A 25,811-nucleotide genomic window follows, 5' to 3' on the forward strand; every position below is an offset into this window, starting at 1 on the left:
CCAACTGATATATATATAAAAAATTAGCGGGGCATGGTGGCGCATGCCTGCAGTCCCAGCTACCCGGGAGGCTGAGGCAGAAGGATCACTCGAGCCCAGGAGTTTGAAGTTGCTGTGAGCTAGGCTGACGCCACGGCACTCACTCTAGCCTGGGCAACAAACCCAGACTCTGTCTCAAAAAAAAAAAAAAAAAATGAATCCGAAGAGAAAAGTAAAAGGAGGCCTGTGGAGCAGGTCTGGGTGTGACTCCGGATCCCCCAACATCAGGTGCCACCACCAAAGATCCCTACGTGTAGCCCATAGAACCCCAAAAGCAACGGGACGAGTTCTGGTCACATACTCCCTCAAAATGACATCCTGGCCTTCTTCTGGAACTCCCTCCCCTCTCAGACTCTCAAGGTTTCCTCCGGCGTGTCCGTTCCCACAGAGCAGACCTTTGGTCTGAGACCTGACAGTCCAGAAGCCACGCATGCTGCCGCGTGGCGGCGGTGTCACGGCTCGGGACAAGAGGAGGCCCCACGGTGCGGGCTGGGGCGCCAGGCACCGCGGCGGGCGCTGAGGGTGGGGGTCACCCCCACCCCGGGCCGCCCCCGCGCTCCCAGAAACGCGACAGAACCAGAGGCAAAAAAAAAAAAAAAAAAAAGAAGAAGCCTACGGCACCCGGTATTCCCGGGCGGTCTCCCATCCAAGTTCTAACCAGGCCCGACCCTGCTTAGCTTCCGAGACCAGACGGGATCGGGCGCGTTCGGGGTGGTGTGGCCGTGGACGGTGGAGGGCGCCCCTGCCCCGCTCAAGAAGCCGAGCCTCTCTGCGCTTCCCCGCCGCCTCCTCCCGCCCCAGGCCCCGCGCCGGGCCGGGCCTGTTGAGTTCGCCGGCCGGGTCCGGCGGGCTCCGAGGGACGGGGGTGACAGGCGGGGCGGGCAGGGAGCGGCGGGCCGAGGTTGGGGGCTGTCTCTCTATACACACACACTCACACTCACTCACTCACTCACACTCACACAAGATGCGCCTCCACGGCTGGACCCACCAAGGTGGAGACCTTCCAGCCCCCCTCCTCTCCTCGCCTGGCCTCCTTCACCTCCCCGCCCCCACCCCCAGCGCGCCGCGGCCGCTGACTGCGCACGGGGTGGGCGGGGCGCTCGCCCTTTGACCCCAGCCAGGGGCCGCCCTCCCCCACAACCCCTTTCAGCTGCGCCGCCCACCCTGTGGCCCTGCGGCCGCCTATTCCCCCGGGCCAGGGCTGGGGCACAGCACACGGGGGAGGGGAGCCAGTGTATGGGGCGTCTCTCTCTCTCTCTCTCTCTCTCTCTCTCTCTCTCTCTCTCTCTCTCTCTCTCCCCCCCCGGATGTGTCCCATGGGTGGGGTGGGGTGGCGTGGTTTGTGGGGCGCTGAAGAAATCAGTCCCCTCCATCTCCTCCCTCTGGAAAACACCCAAGCCCTTGGAGAACTGCCCGCACCGCTACCGTGGGGGCCGGGACCCTCCTCTGTGTCCTCCTGTGGCCCAGTCCAAGGGGCCTGGGCCTGGCCGGGGCTGCATTGGACCCCAACCACCCTGGCGTGTGGACTCGCTAAAAATCGGCGATTAGATATTGGATTCCAGCGTCATTGAGGTCATTTCACTAATGAGTGCACCGCAAAGAGTTTCCTAATCCATCTGTGAGGGTGGCAACCGAAAGAGAATTTGAAAGCTGACAGAATAGGCGAGGAAAGGCATAGGAGATTTCCACACCCAGTAAGGAAGCCTTTCCCGAAGTGGAAGAAAGAAACGAGCAAACAGAGACACCGGTAGCCCGCCCGGATGAGAGTCTGCCCCTGAGAGAAAGTACCCTGACCAGGTTCACCCGCGGGTGGGTGGGTGGCGAGCTAGCGGCATTCAGAAGAGCGAGGCCCGCAGTCTGTGCAGAAGACACCTGCACTCGGGTGTGTGTGGCGGCACAATTCACAAGCAGCTCCAGATGTTAATCCAAGGAGAAGCCAGGGAGTTCCCAACGCCCCAGGTGTCCTCAGCCCACGACTGGCTGCTGTGGGAATGCGAAGCCCGGCTCCTTGTCTCAGAGCGGGGCAACCAGGAGGTGTGATGTCCACCCAGGGGTTCCCAGGAGGATCAGGCTGAAGCTGGGACTTGGCCTGAAAGTGTCCCCTCGCATGGCCACCCCCTTCCCCTTCCTGCTCCTCTACTCCTGGTGCCCCTCCATCCAGGGGCCAGACCTTAAAGAGTCACCCGCAAGAGAATCCTGGTCCCAAAGGAGCCTTCTGGGGGACCCGTGCTGAGAGAGGTTGTGGGCATGGCCCGCTGGGGCTCTGCCCGACCCAGGGCTGAGAGATGCAACCTCCCAGCTCTGGGTCCCTGCAGGAAGTGTTGGCAAGCACAGGGCCAGTCCTCCAAAGGCCCAGGTGCAGGGAGCCCAGGCCAAGCAGCCTGTGGAAGAAGCCACATGCTGTGCCACCCCGGGGAACACGACTGCAGGCCACGGCCCTTCCCACCTCCTCCTCCTCCTCCTCCTCCTCCTCCCACCCCGCCCCCGCCCCCGCCCCCACATGGCACAGGGCCCAGAGACACCTCAGACACTTGCTACCCAAAGTGCAAAGGGCATCAGTTGCTCCTCCAAAGCCCCCGCCCAGCAGACCGCGTTGTCCAGCCAGCCCCCGGGCCTCCCTGGGGTGCCCAGCACAAAAGTGCAGACACCCACCGGACCCTCAATCTCAGTTTTCGGATGTTTTTGCCACTCTAAGGACCCGCAGGCCAGCTGGGCCTTCTGGCAGGACAGAGAGCCCCGGAATCCGACGTGGAGAGCTGAGTGTACGTCCCCATGAGGAGGCGGTCCCCACCTCCGCGGCTATCCCCTTGCGGGGAGCGGCAGCCGCGGGGCCTCAGAGAAGACACCAGGCTGGGCCCCCACGGCACAGCGGGAGCACGTCCCCCGCAGGCCACTTAGCGACGGCGGCCAGCCGGCGGACGGTTGGGTTGCGCGAGACGCTGCGGCCGCCCTGCTACCGGGTTCCTGGGAGGGCGTCCTGGAACCAGCGTCCACACCAAGCCCTTGGAAGGCCCAGGCGACAGAGGAGCCCCGTCAGGCAGGGGCCGAGGACGGTGACGGCCCGGGCGGGGAGGAGCGTGTCAGGCAGGGGCAGAGGACGGTGACAGGTGACAGGCCGGGCGGGAAGGAGTCAGTCAGGCAGGGGCCGTGGAGGAGACGGGCTGGGTAAGGGTTAGGGTTAGAGTCAGGGCACAAGTCACAATCGCAAAGACCTGGAAGCCACCCGAGTGCCCATCGACCCACGAGTGGGTAAATAAAATGTGGCGCGTGGACACCACGGAGTGCTATTCGGCTATGAGGAGCAGCGGTGAGAGGGCACCTCTCCTGGTTCTCCTGGCCAGAGCTGGAACCCGTTCCAGTAAGCCAAGTATCCCAAGAATGGACACACGAGCACCACGTGCTCGCGCTCACCAGCAAATGGGTACGAACCGATGGACACCTAAGTGGACACAGAGGAATCACCTTCTTCGGGTGGGTGTCGGGCGGGTGGGGGGAGGGGATGGGCATACACATCCATTAGGAATGGGGTGGGTGCGCACCGACTGGGGGATGGGCGCACTTGAAGCTCTGACCCGAGGGGGGAGGCTGGGAGAGGGCAACGCACCGCACCCGACCTTAACATTGGTGCCCCCACAATATGCTGGAACAACATGAGAGGTAAATGAATAAGAACACGGGGCGGAGGGGGGCACGGGCAACACATGTCACCTTAATACTTGGACTCCCATCATCTGCTTGAAAAGAGAGAGAAAAGAAAATGCAATAATAGAGATAAGAGACACTTTTTAAAAATAATGAATCCGGCCGGGCGCTGTGGCTCACGCCTGTAATCCTAGCTCTTGGGAGGCCGAGGCGGGCGGATTGCTCAAGGTCAGGAGTTCAAAACCAGCCTGAGCAAGAGCGAGACCCCGTCTCTACTATAAATAGAAAGAAATTAATTGGCCAACTGATATATATATAAAAAATTAGCGGGGCATGGTGGCGCATGCCTGCAGTCCCAGCTACCCGGGAGGCTGAGGCAGAAGGATCACTCGAGCCCAGGAGTTTGAAGTTGCTGTGAGCTAGGCTGACGCCACGGCACTCACTCTAGCCTGGGCAACAAACCCAGACTCTGTCTCAAAAAAAAAAAAAAAAATGAATCCGAAGAGAAAAGTAAAAGGAGGCCTGTGGAGCAGGTCTGGGTGTGACTCCGGATCCCCCAACATCAGGTGCCACCACCAAAGATCCCTACGTGTAGCCCATAGAACCCCAAAAGCAACGGGACGAGTTCTGGTCACATACTCCCTCAAAATGACATCCTGGCCTTCTTCTGGAACTCCCTCCCCTCTCAGACTCTCAAGGTTTCCTCCGGCGTGTCCGTTCCCACAGAGCAGACCTTTGGTCTGAGACCTGACAGTCCAGAAGCCACGCATGCTGCCGCGTGGCGGCGGTGTCACGGCTCGGGACAAGAGGAGGCCCCACGGTGCGGGCTGGGGCGCCAGGCACCGCGGCGGGCGCTGAGGGTGGGGGTCACCCCCACCCCGGGCCGCCCCCGCGCTCCCAGAAACGCGACAGAACCAGAGGCAAAAAAAAAAAAAAAAAAAAGAAGAAGCCTACGGCACCCGGTATTCCCGGGCGGTCTCCCATCCAAGTTCTAACCAGGCCCGACCCTGCTTAGCTTCCGAGACCAGACGGGATCGGGCGCGTTCGGGGTGGTGTGGCCGTGGACGGTGGAGGGCGCCCCTGCCCCGCTCAAGAAGCCGAGCCTCTCTGCGCTTCCCCGCCGCCTCCTCCCGCCCCAGGCCCCGCGCCGGGCCGGGCCTGTTGAGTTCGCCGGCCGGGTCCGGCGGGCTCCGAGGGACGGGGGTGACAGGCGGGGCGGGCAGGGAGCGGCGGGCCGAGGTTGGGGGCTGTCTCTCTATACACACACACTCACACTCACTCACTCACTCACACTCACACAAGATGCGCCTCCACGGCTGGACCCACCAAGGTGGAGACCTTCCAGCCCCCCTCCTCTCCTCGCCTGGCCTCCTTCACCTCCCCGCCCCCACCCCCAGCGCGCCGCGGCCGCTGACTGCGCACGGGGTGGGCGGGGCGCTCGCCCTTTGACCCCAGCCAGGGGCCGCCCTCCCCCACAACCCCTTTCAGCTGCGCCGCCCACCCTGTGGCCCTGCGGCCGCCTATTCCCCCGGGCCAGGGCTGGGGCACAGCACACGGGGGAGGGGGAGCCAGTGTATGGGGCGTCTCTCTCTCTCTCTCTCTCTCTCTCTCTCTCTCTCTCTCTCTCTCTCTCTCCCCCCCCGGATGTGTCCCATGGGTGGGGTGGGGTGGCGTGGTTTGTGGGGCGCTGAAGAAATCAGTCCCCTCCATCTCCTCCCTCTGGAAAACACCCAAGCCCTTGGAGAACTGCCCGCACCGCTACCGTGGGGGCCGGGACCCTCCTCTGTGTCCTCCTGTGGCCCAGTCCAAGGGGCCTGGGCCTGGCCGGGGCTGCATTGGACCCCAACCACCCTGGCGTGTGGACTCGCTAAAAATCGGCGATTAGATATTGGATTCCAGCGTCATTGAGGTCATTTCACTAATGAGTGCACCGCAAAGAGTTTCCTAATCCATCTGTGAGGGTGGCAACCGAAAGAGAATTTGAAAGCTGACAGAATAGGCGAGGAAAGGCATAGGAGATTTCCACACCCAGTAAGGAAGCCTTTCCCGAAGTGGAAGAAAGAAACGAGCAAACAGAGACACCGGTAGCCCGCCCGGATGAGAGTCTGCCCCTGAGAGAAAGTACCCTGACCAGGTTCACCCGCGGGTGGGTGGGTGGCGAGCTAGCGGCATTCAGAAGAGCGAGGCCCGCAGTCTGTGCAGAAGACACCTGCACTCGGGTGTGTGTGGCGGCACAATTCACAAGCAGCTCCAGATGTTAATCCAAGGAGAAGCCAGGGAGTTCCCAACGCCCCAGGTGTCCTCAGCCCACGACTGGCTGCTGTGGGAATGCGAAGCCCGGCTCCTTGTCTCAGAGCGGGGCAACCAGGAGGTGTGATGTCCACCCAGGGGTTCCCAGGAGGATCAGGCTGAAGCTGGGACTTGGCCTGAAAGTGTCCCCTCGCATGGCCACCCCCTTCCCCTTCCTGCTCCTCTACTCCTGGTGCCCCTCCATCCAGGGGCCAGACCTTAAAGAGTCACCCGCAAGAGAATCCTGGTCCCAAAGGAGCCTTCTGGGGGACCCGTGCTGAGAGAGGTTGTGGGCATGGCCCGCTGGGGCTCTGCCCGACCCAGGGCTGAGAGATGCAACCTCCCAGCTCTGGGTCCCTGCAGGAAGTGTTGGCAAGCACAGGGCCAGTCCTCCAAAGGCCCAGGTGCAGGGAGCCCAGGCCAAGCAGCCTGTGGAAGAAGCCACATGCTGTGCCACCCCGGGGAACACGACTGCAGGCCACGGCCCTTCCCACCTCCTCCTCCTCCTCCTCCTCCTCCTCCCACCCCGCCCCCGCCCCCGCCCCCACATGGCACAGGGCCCAGAGACACCTCAGACACTTGCTACCCAAAGTGCAAAGGGCATCAGTTGCTCCTCCAAAGCCCCCGCCCAGCAGACCGCGTTGTCCAGCCAGCCCCCGGGCCTCCCTGGGGTGCCCAGCACAAAAGTGCAGACACCCACCGGACCCTCAATCTCAGTTTTCGGATGTTTTTGCCACTCTAAGGACCCGCAGGCCAGCTGGGCCTTCTGGCAGGACAGAGAGCCCCGGAATCCGACGTGGAGAGCTGAGTGTACGTCCCCATGAGGAGGCGGTCCCCACCTCCGCGGCTATCCCCTTGCGGGGAGCGGCAGCCGCGGGGCCTCAGAGAAGACACCAGGCTGGGCCCCCACGGCACAGCGGGAGCACGTCCCCCGCAGGCCACTTAGCGACGGCGGCCAGCCGGCGGACGGTTGGGTTGCGCGAGACGCTGCGGCCGCCCTGCTACCGGGTTCCTGGGAGGGCGTCCTGGAACCAGCGTCCACACCAAGCCCTTGGAAGGCCCAGGCGACAGAGGAGCCCCGTCAGGCAGGGGCCGAGGACGGTGACGGCCCGGGCGGGGAGGAGCGTGTCAGGCAGGGGCAGAGGACGGTGACAGGTGACAGGCCGGGCGGGAAGGAGTCAGTCAGGCAGGGGCCGTGGAGGAGACGGGCTGGGTAAGGGTTAGGGTTAGAGTCAGGGCACAAGTCACAATCGCAAAGACCTGGAAGCCACCCGAGTGCCCATCGACCCACGAGTGGGTAAATAAAATGTGGCGCGTGGACACCACGGAGTGCTATTCGGCTATGAGGAGCAGCGGTGAGAGGGCACCTCTCCTGGTTCTCCTGGCCAGAGCTGGAACCCGTTCCAGTAAGCCAAGTATCCCAAGAATGGACACACGAGCACCACGTGCTCGCGCTCACCAGCAAATGGGTACGAACCGATGGACACCTAAGTGGACACAGAGGAATCACCTTCTTCGGGTGGGTGTCGGGCGGGTGGGGGGAGGGGATGGGCATACACATCCATTAGGAATGGGGTGGGTGCGCACCGACTGGGGGATGGGCGCACTTGAAGCTCTGACCCGAGGGGGGAGGCTGGGAGAGGGCAACGCACCGCACCCGACCTTAACATTGGTGCCCCCACAATATGCTGGAACAACATGAGAGGTAAATGAATAAGAACACGGGGCGGAGGGGGGCACGGGCAACACATGTCACCTTAATACTTGGACTCCCATCATCTGCTTGAAAAGAGAGAGAAAAGAAAATGCAATAATAGAGATAAGAGACACTTTTTAAAAATAATGAATCCGGCCGGGCGCTGTGGCTCACGCCTGTAATCCTAGCTCTTGGGAGGCCGAGGCGGGCGGATTGCTCAAGGTCAGGAGTTCAAAACCAGCCTGAGCAAGAGCGAGACCCCGTCTCTACTATAAATAGAAAGAAATTAATTGGCCAACTGATATATATATAAAAAATTAGCGGGGCATGGTGGCGCATGCCTGCAGTCCCAGCTACCCGGGAGGCTGAGGCAGAAGGATCACTCGAGCCCAGGAGTTTGAAGTTGCTGTGAGCTAGGCTGACGCCACGGCACTCACTCTAGCCTGGGCAACAAACCCAGACTCTGTCTCAAAAAAAAAAAAAAAAAATGAATCCGAAGAGAAAAGTAAAAGGAGGCCTGTGGAGCAGGTCTGGGTGTGACTCCGGATCCCCCAACATCAGGTGCCACCACCAAAGATCCCTACGTGTAGCCCATAGAACCCCAAAAGCAACGGGACGAGTTCTGGTCACATACTCCCTCAAAATGACATCCTGGCCTTCTTCTGGAACTCCCTCCCCTCTCAGACTCTCAAGGTTTCCTCCGGCGTGTCCGTTCCCACAGAGCAGACCTTTGGTCTGAGACCTGACAGTCCAGAAGCCACGCATGCTGCCGCGTGGCGGCGGTGTCACGGCTCGGGACAAGAGGAGGCCCCACGGTGCGGGCTGGGGCGCCAGGCACCGCGGCGGGCGCTGAGGGTGGGGGTCACCCCCACCCCGGGCCGCCCCCGCGCTCCCAGAAACGCGACAGAACCAGAGGCAAAAAAAAAAAAAAAAAAAAAAGAAGAAGCCTACGGCACCCGGTATTCCCGGGCGGTCTCCCATCCAAGTTCTAACCAGGCCCGACCCTGCTTAGCTTCCGAGACCAGACGGGATCGGGCGCGTTCGGGGTGGTGTGGCCGTGGACGGTGGAGGGCGCCCCTGCCCCGCTCAAGAAGCCGAGCCTCTCTGCGCTTCCCCGCCGCCTCCTCCCGCCCCAGGCCCCGCGCCGGGCCGGGCCTGTTGAGTTCGCCGGCCGGGTCCGGCGGGCTCCGAGGGACGGGGGTGACAGGCGGGGCGGGCAGGGAGCGGCGGGCCGAGGTTGGGGGCTGTCTCTCTATACACACACACTCACACTCACTCACTCACTCACACTCACACAAGATGCGCCTCCACGGCTGGACCCACCAAGGTGGAGACCTTCCAGCCCCCCTCCTCTCCTCGCCTGGCCTCCTTCACCTCCCCGCCCCCACCCCCAGCGCGCCGCGGCCGCTGACTGCGCACGGGGTGGGCGGGGCGCTCGCCCTTTGACCCCAGCCAGGGGCCGCCCTCCCCCACAACCCCTTTCAGCTGCTCCGCCCACCCTGTGGCCCTGCGGCCGCCTATTCCCCCGGGCCAGGGCTGGGGCACAGCGCACGGGGGAGGGGAGCCAGTGTATGGGGCGTCTCTCTCTCTCTCTCTCTCTCTCTCTCTCTCTCTCTCTCTCTCTCCCCCCGGATGTGTCCCATGGGTGGGGTGGGGTGGCGTGGTTTGTGGGGCGCTGAAGAAATCAGTCCCCTCCATCTCCTCCCTCTGGAAAACACCCAAGCCCTTGGAGAACTGCCCGCACCGCTACCGTGGGGGCCGGGACCCTCCTCTGTGTCCTCCTGTGGCCCAGTCCAAGGGGCCTGGGCCTGGCCGGGGCTGCATTGGACCCCAACCACCCTGGCGTGTGGACTCGCTAAAAATCGGCGATTAGATATTGGATTCCAGCGTCATTGAGGTCATTTCACTAATGAGTGCACCGCAAAGAGTTTCCTAATCCATCTGTGAGGGTGGCAACCGAAAGAGAATTTGAAAGCTGACAGAATAGGCGAGGAAAGGCATAGGAGATTTCCACACCCAGTAAGGAAGCCTTTCCCGAAGTGGAAGAAAGAAACGAGCAAACAGAGACACCGGTAGCCCGCCCGGATGAGAGTCTGCCCCTGAGAGAAAGTACCCTGACCAGGTTCACCCGCGGGTGGGTGGGTGGCGAGCTAGCGGCATTCAGAAGAGCGAGGCCCGCAGTCTGTGCAGAAGACACCTGCACTCGGGTGTGTGTGGCGGCACAATTCACAAGCAGCTCCAGATGTTAATCCAAGGAGAAGCCAGGGAGTTCCCAACGCCCCAGGTGTCCTCAGCCCACGACTGGCTGCTGTGGGAATGCGAAGCCCGGCTCCTTGTCTCAGAGCGGGGCAACCAGGAGGTGTGATGTCCACCCAGGGGTTCCCAGGAGGATCAGGCTGAAGCTGGGACTTGGCCTGAAAGTGTCCCCTCGCATGGCCACCCCCTTCCCCTTCCTGCTCCTCTACTCCTGGTGCCCCTCCATCCAGGGGCCAGACCTTAAAGAGTCACCCGCAAGAGAATCCTGGTCCCAAAGGAGCCTTCTGGGGGACCCGTGCTGAGAGAGGTTGTGGGCATGGCCCGCTGGGGCTCTGCCCGACCCAGGGCTGAGAGATGCAACCTCCCAGCTCTGGGTCCCTGCAGGAAGTGTTGGCAAGCACAGGGCCAGTCCTCCAAAGGCCCAGGTGCAGGGAGCCCAGGCCAAGCAGCCTGTGGAAGAAGCCACATGCTGTGCCACCCCGGGGAACACGACTGCAGGCCACGGCCCTTCCCACCTCCTCCTCCTCCTCCTCCTCCTCCTCCCACCCCGCCCCCGCCCCCGCCCCCACATGGCACAGGGCCCAGAGACACCTCAGACACTTGCTACCCAAAGTGCAAAGGGCATCAGTTGCTCCTCCAAAGCCCCCGCCCAGCAGACCGCGTTGTCCAGCCAGCCCCCGGGCCTCCCTGGGGTGCCCAGCACAAAAGTGCAGACACCCACCGGACCCTCAATCTCAGTTTTCGGATGTTTTTGCCACTCTAAGGACCCGCAGGCCAGCTGGGCCTTCTGGCAGGACAGAGAGCCCCGGAATCCGACGTGGAGAGCTGAGTGTACGTCCCCATGAGGAGGCGGTCCCCACCTCCGCGGCTATCCCCTTGCGGGGAGCGGCAGCCGCGGGGCCTCAGAGAAGACACCAGGCTGGGCCCCCACGGCACAGCGGGAGCACGTCCCCCGCAGGCCACTTAGCGACGGCGGCCAGCCGGCGGACGGTTGGGTTGCGCGAGACGCTGCGGCCGCCCTGCTACCGGGTTCCTGGGAGGGCGTCCTGGAACCAGCGTCCACACCAAGCCCTTGGAAGGCCCAGGCGACAGAGGAGCCCCGTCAGGCAGGGGCCGAGGACGGTGACGGCCCGGGCGGGGAGGAGCGTGTCAGGCAGGGGCAGAGGACGGTGACAGGTGACAGGCCGGGCGGGAAGGAGTCAGTCAGGCAGGGGCCGTGGAGGAGACGGGCTGGGTAAGGGTTAGGGTTAGAGTCAGGGCACAAGTCACAATCGCAAAGACCTGGAAGCCACCCGAGTGCCCATCGACCCACGAGTGGGTAAATAAAATGTGGCGCGTGGACACCACGGAGTGCTATTCGGCTATGAGGAGCAGCGGTGAGAGGGCACCTCTCCTGGTTCTCCTGGCCAGAGCTGGAACCCGTTCCAGTAAGCCAAGTATCCCAAGAATGGACACACGAGCACCACGTGCTCGCGCTCACCAGCAAATGGGTACGAACCGATGGACACCTAAGTGGACACAGAGGAATCACCTTCTTCGGGTGGGTGTCGGGCGGGTGGGGGGAGGGGATGGGCATACACATCCATTAGGAATGGGGTGGGTGCGCACCGACTGGGGGATGGGCGCACTTGAAGCTCTGACCCGAGGGGGGAGGCTGGGAGAGGGCAACGCACCGCACCCGACCTTAACATTGGTGCCCCCACAATATGCTGGAACAACATGAGAGGTAAATGAATAAGAACACGGGGCGGAGGGGGGCACGGGCAACACATGTCACCTTAATACTTGGACTCCCATCATCTGCTTGAAAAGAGAGAGAAAAGAAAATGCAATAATAGAGATAAGAGACACTTTTTAAAAATAATGAATCCGGCCGGGCGCTGTGGCTCACGCCTGTAATCCTAGCTCTTGGGAGGCCGAGGCGGGCGGATTGCTCAAGGTCAGGAGTTCAAAACCAGCCTGAGCAAGAGCGAGACCCCGTCTCTACTATAAATAGAAAGAAATTAATTGGCCAACTGATATATATATAAAAAATTAGCGGGGCATGGTGGCGCATGCCTGCAGTCCCAGCTACCCGGGAGGCTGAGGCAGAAGGATCACTCGAGCCCAGGAGTTTGAAGTTGCTGTGAGCTAGGCTGACGCCACGGCACTCACTCTAGCCTGGGCAACAAACCCAGACTCTGTCTCAAAAAAAAAAAAAAAAAATGAATCCGAAGAGAAAAGTAAAAGGAGGCCTGTGGAGCAGGTCTGGGTGTGACTCCGGATCCCCCAACATCAGGTGCCACCACCAAAGATCCCTACGTGTAGCCCATAGAACCCCAAAAGCAACGGGACGAGTTCTGGTCACATACTCCCTCAAAATGACATCCTGGCCTTCTTCTGGAACTCCCTCCCCTCTCAGACTCTCAAGGTTTCCTCCGGCGTGTCCGTTCCCACAGAGCAGACCTTTGGTCTGAGACCTGACAGTCCAGAAGCCACGCATGCTGCCGCGTGGCGGCGGTGTCACGGCTCGGGACAAGAGGAGGCCCCACGGTGCGGGCTGGGGCGCCAGGCACCGCGGCGGGCGCTGAGGGTGGGGGTCACCCCCACCCCGGGCCGCCCCCGCGCTCCCAGAAACGCGACAGAACCAGAGGCAAAAAAAAAAAAAAAAAAAAGAAGAAGCCTACGGCACCCGGTATTCCCGGGCGGTCTCCCATCCAAGTTCTAACCAGGCCCGACCCTGCTTAGCTTCCGAGACCAGACGGGATCGGGCGCGTTCGGGGTGGTGTGGCCGTGGACGGTGGAGGGCGCCCCTGCCCCGCTCAAGAAGCCGAGCCTCTCTGCGCTTCCCCGCCGCCTCCTCCCGCCCCAGGCCCCGCGCCGGGCCGGGCCTGTTGAGTTCGCCGGCCGGGTCCGGCGGGCTCCGAGGGACGGGGGTGACAGGCGGGGCGGGCAGGGAGCGGCGGGCCGAGGTTGGGGGCTGTCTCTCTATACACACACACTCACACTCACTCACTCACTCACACTCACACAAGATGCGCCTCCACGGCTGGACCCACCAAGGTGGAGACCTTCCAGCCCCCCTCCTCTCCTCGCCTGGCCTCCTTCACCTCCCCGCCCCCACCCCCAGCGCGCCGCGGCCGCTGACTGCGCACGGGGTGGGCGGGGCGCTCGCCCTTTGACCCCAGCCAGGGGCCGCCCTCCCCCACAACCCCTTTCAGCTGCTCCGCCCACCCTGTGGCCCTGCGGCCGCCTATTCCCCCGGGCCAGGGCTGGGGCACAGCGCACGGGGGAGGGGAGCCAGTGTATGGGGCGTCTCTCTCTCTCTCTCTCTCTCTCTCTCCCCGGATGTGTCCCATGGGTGGGGTGGGGTGGCGTGGTTTGTGGGGCGCTGAAGAAATCAGTCCCCTCCATCTCCTCCCTCTGGAAAACACCCAAGCCCTTGGAGAACTGCCCGCACCGCTACCGTGGGGGCCGGGACCCTCCTCTGTGTCCTCCTGTGGCCCAGTCCAAGGGGCCTGGGCCTGGCCGGGGCTGCATTGGACCCCAACCACCCTGGCGTGTGGACTCGCTAAAAATCGGCGATTAGATATTGGATTCCAGCGTCATTGAGGTCATTTCACTAATGAGTGCACCGCAAAGAGTTTCCTAATCCATCTGTGAGGGTGGCAACCGAAAGAGAATTTGAAAGCTGACAGAATAGGCGAGGAAAGGCATAGGAGATTTCCACACCCAGTAAGGAAGCCTTTCCCGAAGTGGAAGAAAGAAACGAGCAAACAGAGACACCGGTAGCCCGCCCGGATGAGAGTCTGCCCCTGAGAGAAAGTACCCTGACCAGGTTCACCCGCGGGTGGGTGGGTGGCGAGCTAGCGGCATTCAGAAGAGCGAGGCCCGCAGTCTGTGCAGAAGACACCTGCACTCGGGTGTGTGTGGCGGCACAATTCACAAGCAGCTCCAGATGTTAATCCAAGGAGAAGCCAGGGAGTTCCCAACGCCCCAGGTGTCCTCAGCCCACGACTGGCTGCTGTGGGAATGCGAAGCCCGGCTCCTTGTCTCAGAGCGGGGCAACCAGGAGGTGTGATGTCCACCCAGGGGTTCCCAGGAGGATCAGGCTGAAGCTGGGACTTGGCCTGAAAGTGTCCCCTCGCATGGCCACCCCCTTCCCCTTCCTGCTCCTCTACTCCTGGTGCCCCTCCATCCAGGGGCCAGACCTTAAAGAGTCACCCGCAAGAGAATCCTGGTCCCAAAGGAGCCTTCTGGGGGACCCGTGCTGAGAGAGGTTGTGGGCATGGCCCGCTGGGGCTCTGCCCGACCCAGGGCTGAGAGATGCAACCTCCCAGCTCTGGGTCCCTGCAGGAAGTGTTGGCAAGCACAGGGCCAGTCCTCCAAAGGCCCAGGTGCAGGGAGCCCAGGCCAAGCAGCCTGTGGAAGAAGCCACATGCTGTGCCACCCCGGGGAACACGACTGCAGGCCACGGCCCTTCCCACCTCCTCCTCCTCCTCCTCCTCCTCCTCCCACCCCGCCCCCGCCCCCGCCCCCACATGGCACAGGGCCCAGAGACACCTCAGACACTTGCTACCCAAAGTGCAAAGGGCATCAGTTGCTCCTCCAAAGCCCCCGCCCAGCAGACCGCGTTGTCCAGCCAGCCCCCGGGCCTCCCTGGGGTGCCCAGCACAAAAGTGCAGACACCCACCGGACCCTCAATCTCAGTTTTCGGATGTTTTTGCCACTCTAAGGACCCGCAGGCCAGCTGGGCCTTCTGGCAGGACAGAGAGCCCCGGAATCCGACGTGGAGAGCTGAGTGTACGTCCCCATGAGGAGGCGGTCCCCACCTCCGCGGCTATCCCCTTGCGGGGAGCGGCAGCCGCGGGGCCTCAGAGAAGACACCAGGCTGGGCCCCCACGGCACAGCGGGAGCACGTCCCCCGCAGGCCACTTAGCGACGGCGGCCAGCCGGCGGACGGTTGGGTTGCGCGAGACGCTGCGGCCGCCCTGCTACCGGGTTCCTGGGAGGGCGTCCTGGAACCAGCGTCCACACCAAGCCCTTGGAAGGCCCAGGCGACAGAGGAGCCCCGTCAGGCAGGGGCCGAGGACGGTGACGGCCCGGGCGGGGAGGAGCGTGTCAGGCAGGGGCAGAGGACGGTGACAGGTGACAGGCCGGGCGGGAAGGAGTCAGTCAGGCAGGGGCCGTGGAGGAGACGGGCTGGGTAAGGGTTAGGGTTAGAGTCAGGGCACAAGTCACAATCGCAAAGACCTGGAAGCCACCCGAGTGCCCATCGACCCACGAGTGGGTAAATAAAATGTGGCGCGTGGACACCACGGAGTGCTATTCGGCTATGAGGAGCAGCGGTGAGAGGGCACCTCTCCTGGTTCTCCTGGCCAGAGCTGGAACCCGTTCCAGTAAGCCAAGTATCCCAAGAATGGACACACGAGCACCACGTGCTCGCGCTCACCAGCAAATGGGTACGAACCGATGGACACCTAAGTGGACACAGAGGAATCACCTTCTTCGGGTGGGTGTCGGGCGGGTGGGGGGAGGGGATGGGCATACACATCCATTAGGAATGGGGTGGGTGCGCACCAACTGGGGGATGGGCGCACTTGAAGCTCTGACCCGAGGGGGGAGGCTGGGAGAGGGCAACGCACCGCACCCGACCTTAACATTGGTGCCCCCACAATATGCTGGAACAACATGAGAGGTAAATGAATAAGAACACGGGGCGGAGGGGGGCACGGGCAACACATGTCACCTTAATACTTGGACTCCCATCATCTGCTTGAAAAGAGAGAGAAAAGAAAATGCAATAATAGAGATAAGAGACACTTTTTAAAAATAATGAATCCGGCCGGGCGCTGTGGCTCACGCCTGTAATCCTAGCTCTTGGGAGGCCGAGGCGGGCGGATTGCTCAAGGTCAGGAGTTCAAAACCAGCCTGAGCAAGAGCGAGACCCCGTCTCTACTATAAATAGAAAGAAATTAATTGGCCAACTGATATATATATAAAAAATTAGCGGGGCATGGTGGCGCATGCCTGCAGTCCCAGCTACCCGGGAGGCTGAGGCAGAAGGATCACTCGAGCCCAGGAGTTTGAAGTTGCTGTGAGCTAGGCTGACGCCACGGCACTCACTCTAGCCTGGGCAACAAACCCAGACTCTGTCTCAAAAAAAAAAAAAAAAAATGAATCCGAAGAGAAAAGTAAAAGGAGGCCTGTGGAGCAGGTCTGGGTGTGACTCCGGATCCCCCAACATCAGGTGCCACCACCAAAGATCCCTACGTGTAGCCCATAGAACCCCAAAAGCAACGGGACGAGTTCTGGTCACATACTCCCTCAAAATGACATCCTGGCCTTCTTCTGGAACTCCCTCCCCTCTCAGACTCTCAAGGTTTCCTCCGGCGTGTCCGTTCCCACAGAGCAGACCTTTGGTCTGAGACCTGACAGTCCAGAAGCCACGCATGCTGCCGCGTGGCGGCGGTGTCACGGCTCGGGACAAGAGGAGGCCCCACGGTGCGGGCTGGGGCGCCAGGCACCGCGGCGGGCGCTGAGGGTGGGGGTCACCCCCACCCCGGGCCGCCCCCGCGCTCCCAGAAACGCGACAGAACCAGAGGCAAAAAAAAAAAAAAAAAAAAGAAGAAGCCTACGGCACCCGGTATTCCCGGGCGGTCTCCCATCCAAGTTCTAACCAGGCCCGACCCTGCTTAGCTTCCGAGACCAGACGGGATCGGGCGCGTTCGGGGTGGTGTGGCCGTGGACGGTGGAGGGCGCCCCTGCCCCGCTCAAGAAGCCGAGCCTCTCTGCGCTTCCCCGCCGCCTCCTCCCGCCCCAGGCCCCGCGCCGGGCCGGGCCTGTTGAGTTCGCCGGCCGGGTCCGGCGGGCTCCGAGGGACGGGGGTGACAGGCGGGGCGGGCAGGGAGCGGCGGGCCGAGGTTGGGGGCTGTCTCTCTATACACACACACTCACACTCACTCACTCACTCACACTCACACAAGATGCGCCTCCACGGCTGGACCCACCAAGGTGGAGACCTTCCAGCCCCCCTCCTCTCCTCGCCTGGCCTCCTTCACCTCCCCGCCCCCACCCCCAGCGCGCCGCGGCCGCTGACTGCGCACGGGGTGGGCGGGGCGCTCGCCCTTTGACCCCAGCCAGGGGCCGCCCTCCCCCACAACCCCTTTCAGCTGCGCCGCCCACCCTGTGGCCCTGCGGCCGCCTATTCCCCCGGGCCAGGGCTGGGGCACAGCACACGGGGGAGGGGAGCCAGTGTATGGGGCGTCTCTCTCTCTCTCTCTCTCTCTCTCTCTCTCTCTCTCTCTCTCTCTCTCTCCCCCCGGATGTGTCCCATGGGTGGGGTGGGGTGGCGTGGTTTGTGGGGCGCTGAAGAAATCAGTCCCCTCCATCTCCTCCCTCTGGAAAACACCCAAGCCCTTGGAGAACTGCCCGCACCGCTACCGTGGGGGCCGGGACCCTCCTCTGTGTCCTCCTGTGGCCCAGTCCAAGGGGCCTGGGCCTGGCCGGGGCTGCATTGGACCCCAACCACCCTGGCGTGTGGACTCGCTAAAAATCGGCGATTAGATATTGGATTCCAGCGTCATTGAGGTCATTTCACTAATGAGTGCACCGCAAAGAGTTTCCTAATCCATCTGTGAGGGTGGCAACCGAAAGAGAATTTGAAAGCTGACAGAATAGGCGAGGAAAGGCATAGGAGATTTCCACACCCAGTAAGGAAGCCTTTCCCGAAGTGGAAGAAAGAAACGAGCAAACAGAGACACCGGTAGCCCGCCCGGATGAGAGTCTGCCCCTGAGAGAAAGTACCCTGACCAGGTTCACCCGCGGGTGGGTGGGTGGCGAGCTAGCGGCATTCAGAAGAGCGAGGCCCGCAGTCTGTGCAGAAGACACCTGCACTCGGGTGTGTGTGGCGGCACAATTCACAAGCAGCTCCAGATGTTAATCCAAGGAGAAGCCAGGGAGTTCCCAACGCCCCAGGTGTCCTCAGCCCACGACTGGCTGCTGTGGGAATGCGAAGCCCGGCTCCTTGTCTCAGAGCGGGGCAACCAGGAGGTGTGATGTCCACCCAGGGGTTCCCAGGAGGATCAGGCTGAAGCTGGGACTTGGCCTGAAAGTGTCCCCTCGCATGGCCACCCCCTTCCCCTTCCTGCTCCTCTACTCCTGGTGCCCCTCCATCCAGGGGCCAGACCTTAAAGAGTCACCCGCAAGAGAATCCTGGTCCCAAAGGAGCCTTCTGGGGGACCCGTGCTGAGAGAGGTTGTGGGCATGGCCCGCTGGGGCTCTGCCCGACCCAGGGCTGAGAGATGCAACCTCCCAGCTCTGGGTCCCTGCAGGAAGTGTTGGCAAGCACAGGGCCAGTCCTCCAAAGGCCCAGGTGCAGGGAGCCCAGGCCAAGCAGCCTGTGGAAGAAGCCACATGCTGTGCCACCCCGGGGAACACGACTGCAGGCCACGGCCCTTCCCACCTCCTCCTCCTCCTCCTCCTCCTCCTCCCACCCCGCCCCCGCCCCCGCCCCCACATGGCACAGGGCCCAGAGACACCTCAGACACTTGCTACCCAAAGTGCAAAGGGCATCAGTTGCTCCTCCAAAGCCCCCGCCCAGCAGACCGCGTTGTCCAGCCAGCCCCCGGGCCTCCCTGGGGTGCCCAGCACAAAAGTGCAGACACCCACCGGACCCTCAATCTCAGTTTTCGGATGTTTTTGCCACTCTAAGGACCCGCAGGCCAGCTGGGCCTTCTGGCAGGACAGAGAGCCCCGGAATCCGACGTGGAGAGCTGAGTGTACGTCCCCATGAGGAGGCGGTCCCCACCTCCGCGGCTATCCCCTTGCGGGGAGCGGCAGCCGCGGGGCCTCAGAGAAGACACCAGGCTGGGCCCCCACGGCACAGCGGGAGCACGTCCCCCGCAGGCCACTTAGCGACGGCGGCCAGCCGGCGGACGGTTGGGTTGCGCGAGACGCTGCGGCCGCCCTGCTACCGGGTTCCTGGGAGGGCGTCCTGGAACCAGCGTCCACACCAAGCCCTTGGAAGGCCCAGGCGACAGAGGAGCCCCGTCAGGCAGGGGCCGAGGACGGTGACGGCCCGGGCGGGGAGGAGCGTGTCAGGCAGGGGCAGAGGACGGTGACAGGTGACAGGCCGGGCGGGAAGGAGTCAGTCAGGCAGGGGCCGTGGAGGAGACGGGCTGGGTAAGGGTTAGGGTTAGAGTCAGGGCACAAGTCACAATCGCAAAGACCTGGAAGCCACCCGAGTGCCCATCGACCCACGAGTGGGTAAATAAAATGTGGCGCGTGGACACCACGGAGTGCTATTCGGCTATGAGGAGCAGCGGTGAGAGGGCACCTCTCCTGGTTCTCCTGGCCAGAGCTGGAACCCGTTCCAGTAAGCCAAGTATCCCAAGAATGGACACACGAGCACCACGTGCTCGCGCTCACCAGCAAATGGGTACGAACCGATGGACACCTAAGTGGACACAGAGGAATCACCTTCTTCGGGTGGGTGTCGGGCGGGTGGGGGGAGGGGATGGGCATACACATCCATTAGGAATGGGGTGGGTGCGCACCAACTGGGGGATGGGCGCACTTGAAGCTCTGACCCGAGGGGGGAGGCTGGGAGAGGGCAACGCACCGCACCCGACCTTAACATTGGTGCCCCCACAATATGCTGGAACAACATGAGAGGTAAATGAATAAGAACACGGGGCGGAGGGGGGCACGGGCAACACATGTCACCTTAATACTTGGACTCCCATCATCTGCTTGAAAAGAGAGAGAAAAGAAAATGCAATAATAGAGATAAGAGACACTTTTTAAAAATAATGAATCCGGCCGGGCGCTGTGGCTCACGCCTGTAATCCTAGCTCTTGGGAGGCCGAGGCGGGCGGATTGCTCAAGGTCAGGAGTTCAAAACCAGCCTGAGCAAGAGCGAGACCCCGTCTCTACTATAAATAGAAAGAAATTAATTGGCCAACTGATATATATATAAAAAATTAGCGGGGCATGGTGGCGCATGCCTGCAGTCCCAGCTACCCGGGAGGCTGAGGCAGAAGGATCACTCGAGCCCAGGAGTTTGAAGTTGCTGTGAGCTAGGCTGACGCCACGGCACTCACTCTAGCCTGGGCAACAAACCCAGACTCTGTCTCAAAAAAAAAAAAAAAAAAATGAATCCGAAGAGAAAAGTAAAAGGAGGCCTGTGGAGCAGGTCTGGGTGTGACTCCGGATCCCCCAACATCAGGTGCCACCACCAAAGATCCCTACGTGTAGCCCATAGAACCCCAAAAGCAACGGGACGAGTTCTGGTCACATACTCCCTCAAAATGACATCCTGGCCTTCTTCTGGAACTCCCTCCCCTCTCAGACTCTCAAGGTTTCCTCCGGCGTGTCCGTTCCCACAGAGCAGACCTTTGGTCTGAGACCTGACAGTCCAGAAGCCACGCATGCTGCCGCGTGGCGGCGGTGTCACGGCTCGGGACAAGAGGAGGCCCCACGGTGCGGGCTGGGGCGCCAGGCACCGCGGCGGGCGCTGAGGGTGGGGGTCACCCCCACCCCGGGCCGCCCCCGCGCTCCCAGAAACGCGACAGAACCAGAGGCAAAAAAAAAAAAAAAAAAAAGAAGAAGCCTACGGCACCCGGTATTCCCGGGCGGTCTCCCATCCAAGTTCTAACCAGGCCCGACCCTGCTTAGCTTCCGAGACCAGACGGGATCGGGCGCGTTCGGGGTGGTGTGGCCGTGGACGGTGGAGGGCGCCCCTGCCCCGCTCAAGAAGCCGAGCCTCTCTGCGCTTCCCCGCCGCCTCCTCCCGCCCCAGGCCCCGCGCCGGGCCGGGCCTGTTGAGTTCGCCGGCCGGGTCCGGCGGGCTCCGAGGGACGGGGGTGACAGGCGGGGCGGGCAGGGAGCGGCGGGCCGAGGTTGGGGGCTGTCTCTCTATACACACACACTCACACTCACTCACTCACTCACACTCACACAAGATGCGCCTCCACGGCTGGACCCACCAAGGTGGAGACCTTCCAGCCCCCCTCCTCTCCTCGCCTGGCCTCCTTCACCTCCCCGCCCCCACCCCCAGCGCGCCGCGGCCGCTGACTGCGCACGGGGTGGGCGGGGCGCTCGCCCTTTGACCCCAGCCAGGGGCCGCCCTCCCCCACAACCCCTTTCAGCTGCGCCGCCCACCCTGTGGCCCTGCGGCCGCCTATTCCCCCTGGCCAGGGCTGGGGCACAGCACACGGGGGAGGGGAGCCAGTGTATGGGGCGTCTCTCTCTCTCTCTCTCTCTCTCTCTCTCTCTCTCTCTCTCTCTCCCCCCGGATGTGTCCCATGGGTGGGGTGGGGTGGCGTGGTTTGTGGGGCGCTGAAGAAATCAGTCCCCTCCATCTCCTCCCTCTGGAAAACACCCAAGCCCTTGGAGAACTGCCCGCACCGCTACCGTGGGGGCCGGGACCCTCCTCTGTGTCCTCCTGTGGCCCAGTCCAAGGGGCCTGGGCCTGGCCGGGGCTGCATTGGACCCCAACCACCCTGGCGTGTGGACTCGCTAAAAATCGGCGATTAGATATTGGATTCCAGCGTCATTGAGGTCATTTCACTAATGAGTGCACCGCAAAGAGTTTCCTAATCCATCTGTGAGGGTGGCAACCGAAAGAGAATTTGAAAGCTGACAGAATAGGCGAGGAAAGGCATAGGAGATTTCCACACCCAGTAAGGAAGCCTTTCCCGAAGTGGAAGAAAGAAACGAGCAAACAGAGACACCGGTAGCCCGCCCGGATGAGAGTCTGCCCCTGAGAGAAAGTACCCTGACCAGGTTCACCCGCGGGTGGGTGGGTGGCGAGCTAGCGGCATTCAGAAGAGCGAGGCCCGCAGTCTGTGCAGAAGACACCTGCACTCGGGTGTGTGTGGCGGCACAATTCACAAGCAGCTCCAGATGTTAATCCAAGGAGAAGCCAGGGAGTTCCCAACGCCCCAGGTGTCCTCAGCCCACGACTGGCTGCTGTGGGAATGCGAAGCCCGGCTCCTTGTCTCAGAGCGGGGCAACCAGGAGGTGTGATGTCCACCCAGGGGTTCCCAGGAGGATCAGGCTGAAGCTGGGACTTGGCCTGAAAGTGTCCCCTCGCATGGCCACCCCCTTCCCCTTCCTGCTCCTCTACTCCTGGTGCCCCTCCATCCAGGGGCCAGACCTTAAAGAGTCACCCGCAAGAGAATCCTGGTCCCAAAGGAGCCTTCTGGGGGACCCGTGCTGAGAGAGGTTGTGGGCATGGCCCGCTGGGGCTCTGCCCGACCCAGGGCTGAGAGATGCAACCTCCCAGCTCTGGGTCCCTGCAGGAAGTGTTGGCAAGCACAGGGCCAGTCCTCCAAAGGCCCAGGTGCAGGGAGCCCAGGCCAAGCAGCCTGTGGAAGAAGCCACATGCTGTGCCACCCCGGGGAACACGACTGCAGGCCACGGCCCTTCCCACCTCCTCCTCCTCCTCCTCCTCCTCCTCCTCCTCCTCCCACCCCGCCCCCGCCCCCGCCCCCACATGGCACAGGGCCCAGAGACACCTCAGACACTTGCTACCCAAAGTGCAAAGGGCATCAGTTGCTCCTCCAAAGCCCCCGCCCAGCAGACCGCGTTGTCCAGCCAGCCCCCGGGCCTCCCTGGGGTGCCCAGCACAAAAGTGCAGACACCCACCGGACCCTCAATCTCAGTTTTCGGATGTTTTTGCCACTCTAAGGACCCGCAGGCCAGCTGGGCCTTCTGGCAGGACAGAGAGCCCCGGAATCCGACGTGGAGAGCTGAGTGTACGTCCCCATGAGGAGGCGGTCCCCACCTCCGCGGCTATCCCCTTGCGGGGAGCGGCAGCCGCGGGGCCTCAGAGAAGACACCAGGCTGGGCCCCCACGGCACAGCGGGAGCACGTCCCCCGCAGGCCACTTAGCGACGGCGGCCAGCCGGCGGACGGTTGGGTTGCGCGAGACGCTGCGGCCGCCCTGCTACCGGGTTCCTGGGAGGGCGTCCTGGAACCAGCGTCCACACCAAGCCCTTGGAAGGCCCAGGCGACAGAGGAGCCCCGTCAGGCAGGGGCCGAGGACGGTGACGGCCCGGGCGGGGAGGAGCGTGTCAGGCAGGGGCAGAGGACGGTGACAGGTGACAGGCCGGGCGGGAAGGAGTCAGTCAGGCAGGGGCCGTGGAGGAGACGGGCTGGGTAAGGGTTAGGGTTAGAGTCAGGGCACAAGTCACAATCGCAAAGACCTGGAAGCCACCCGAGTGCCCATCGACCCACGAGTGGGTAAATAAAATGTGGCGCGTGGACACCACGGAGTGCTATTCGGCTATGAGGAGCAGCGGTGAGAGGGCACCTCTCCTGGTTCTCCTGGCCAGAGCTGGAACCCGTTCCAGTAAGCCAAGTATCCCAAGAATGGACACACGAGCACCACGTGCTCGCGCTCACCAGCAAATGGGTACGAACCGATGGACACCTAAGTGGACACAGAGGAATCACCTTCTTCGGGTGGGTGTCGGGCGGGTGGGGGGAGGGGATGGGCATACACATCCATTAGGAATGGGGTGGGTGCGCACCAACTGGGGGATGGGCGCACTTGAAGCTCTGACCCGAGGGGGGAGGCTGGGAGAGGGCAACGCACCGCACCCGACCTTAACATTGGTGCCCCCACAATATGCTGGAACAACATGAGAGGTAAATGAATAAGAACACGGGGCGGAGGGGGGCACGGGCAACACATGTCACCTTAATACTTGGACTCCCATCATCTGCTTGAAAAGAGAGAGAAAAGAAAATGCAATAATAGAGATAAGAGACACTTTTTAAAAATAATGAATCCGGCCGGGCGCTGTGGCTCACGCCTGTAATCCTAGCTCTTGGGAGGCCGAGGCGGGCGGATTGCTCAAGGTCAGGAGTTCAAAACCAGCCTGAGCAAGAGCGAGACCCCGTCTCTACTATAAATAGAAAGAAATTAATTGGCCAACTGATATATATATAAAAAATTAGCGGGGCATGGTGGCGCATGCCTGCAGTCCCAGCTACCCGGGAGGCTGAGGCAGAAGGATCACTCGAGCCCAGGAGTTTGAAGTTGCTGTGAGCTAGGCTGACGCCACGGCACTCACTCTAGCCTGGGCAACAAACCCAGACTCTGTCTCAAAAAAAAAAAAAAAAAATGAATCCGAAGAGAAAAGTAAAAGGAGGCCTGTGGAGCAGGTCTGGGTGTGACTCCGGATCCCCCAACATCAGGTGCCACCACCAAAGATCCCTACGTGTAGCCCATAGAACCCCAAAAGCAACGGGACGAGTTCTGGTCACATACTCCCTCAAAATGACATCCTGGCCTTCTTCTGGAACTCCCTCCCCTCTCAGACTCTCAAGGTTTCCTCCGGCGTGTCCGTTCCCACAGAGCAGACCTTTGGTCTGAGACCTGACAGTCCAGAAGCCACGCATGCTGCCGCGTGGCGGCGGTGTCACGGCTCGGGACAAGAGGAGGCCCCACGGTGCGGGCTGGGGCGCCAGGCACCGCGGCGGGCGCTGAGGGTGGGGGTCACCCCCACCCCGGGCCGCCCCCGCGCTCCCAGAAACGCGACAGAACCAGAGGCAAAAAAAAAAAAAAAAAAAAAAGAAGAAGCCTACGGCACCCGGTATTCCCGGGCGGTCTCCCATCCAAGTTCTAACCAGGCCCGACCCTGCTTAGCTTCCGAGACCAGACGGGATCGGGCGCGTTCGGGGTGGTGTGGCCGTGGACGGTGGAGGGCGCCCCTGCCCCGCTCAAGAAGCCGAGCCTCTCTGCGCTTCCCCGCCGCCTCCTCCCGCCCCAGGCCCCGCGCCGGGCCGGGCCTGTTGAGTTCGCCGGCCGGGTCCGGCGGGCTCCGAGGGACGGGGGTGACAGGCGGGGCGGGCAGGGAGCGGCGGGCCGAGGTTGGGGGCTGTCTCTCTATACACACACACTCACACTCACTCACTCACTCACACTCACACAAGATGCGCCTCCACGGCTGGACCCACCAAGGTGGAGACCTTCCAGCCCCCCTCCTCTCCTCGCCTGGCCTCCTTCACCTCCCCGCCCCCACCCCCAGCGCGCCGCGGCCGCTGACTGCGCACGGGGTGGGCGGGGCGCTCGCCCTTTGACCCCAGCCAGGGGCCGCCCTCCCCCACAACCCCTTTCAGCTGCTCCGCCCACCCTGTGGCCCTGCGGCCGCCTATTCCCCCGGGCCAGGGCTGGGGCACAGCGCACGGGGGAGGGGAGCCAGTGTATGGGGCGTCTCTCTCTCTCTCTCTCTCTCTCTCTCTCTCTCTCTCTCTCCCCCCGGATGTGTCCCATGGGTGGGGTGGGGTGGCGTGGTTTGTGGGGCGCTGAAGAAATCAGTCCCCTCCATCTCCTCCCTCTGGAAAACACCCAAGCCCTTGGAGAACTGCCCGCACCGCTACCGTGGGGGCCGGGACCCTCCTCTGTGTCCTCCTGTGGCCCAGTCCAAGGGGCCTGGGCCTGGCCGGGGCTGCATTGGACCCCAACCACCCTGGCGTGTGGACTCGCTAAAAATCGGCGATTAGATATTGGATTCCAGCGTCATTGAGGTCATTTCACTAATGAGTGCACCACAAAGAGTTTCCTAATCCATCTGTGAGGGTGGCAACCGAAAGAGAATTTGAAAGCTGACAGAATAGGCGAGGAAAGGCATAGGAGATTTCCACACCCAGTAAGGAAGCCTTTCCCGAAGTGGAAGAAAGAAACGAGCAAACAGAGACACCGGTAGCCCGCCCGGATGAGAGTCTGCCCCTGAGAGAAAGTACCCTGACCAGGTTCACCCGCGGGTGGGTGGGTGGCGAGCTAGCGGCATTCAGAAGAGCGAGGCCCGCAGTCTGTGCAGAAGACACCTGCACTCGGGTGTGTGTGGCGGCACAATTCACAAGCAGCTCCAGATGTTAATCCAAGGAGAAGCCAGGG

The 25,811-nt window shown here is 62.3% G+C and overlaps 7 pseudogenes; all 7 read right to left on the reverse strand.

Annotated features, from left to right (window-relative positions):
• Positions 1 to 648: 648 nt before the first annotated feature.
• LOC142874436 (uncharacterized) lies at positions 649 to 767 on the reverse strand (annotated as a pseudogene).
• Positions 768 to 4,628: 3,861 nt separating this feature from the next.
• LOC142874437 (uncharacterized) lies at positions 4,629 to 4,747 on the reverse strand (annotated as a pseudogene).
• A 3,863-nt stretch (positions 4,748 to 8,610) lies between these two features.
• On the reverse strand, positions 8,611 to 8,729 carry LOC142874438 (uncharacterized; annotated as a pseudogene).
• Positions 8,730 to 12,581: 3,852 nt separating this feature from the next.
• Positions 12,582 to 12,700, reverse strand: LOC142874440 (uncharacterized; annotated as a pseudogene).
• Positions 12,701 to 16,532: 3,832 nt separating this feature from the next.
• Positions 16,533 to 16,651, reverse strand: LOC142874441 (uncharacterized; annotated as a pseudogene).
• A 3,859-nt stretch (positions 16,652 to 20,510) lies between these two features.
• LOC142874442 (uncharacterized) lies at positions 20,511 to 20,629 on the reverse strand (annotated as a pseudogene).
• Positions 20,630 to 24,492: 3,863 nt separating this feature from the next.
• LOC142874443 (uncharacterized) lies at positions 24,493 to 24,611 on the reverse strand (annotated as a pseudogene).
• Between the last annotated feature and the right edge of the window lie 1,200 nt (positions 24,612 to 25,811).

The sequence above is a fragment of the Microcebus murinus genome, chromosome 12 (assembly GCF_040939455.1).
Source record: "Microcebus murinus isolate Inina chromosome 12, M.murinus_Inina_mat1.0, whole genome shotgun sequence".
In the NCBI taxonomy this organism is placed as follows: domain Eukaryota; kingdom Metazoa; phylum Chordata; class Mammalia; order Primates; family Cheirogaleidae; genus Microcebus; species Microcebus murinus.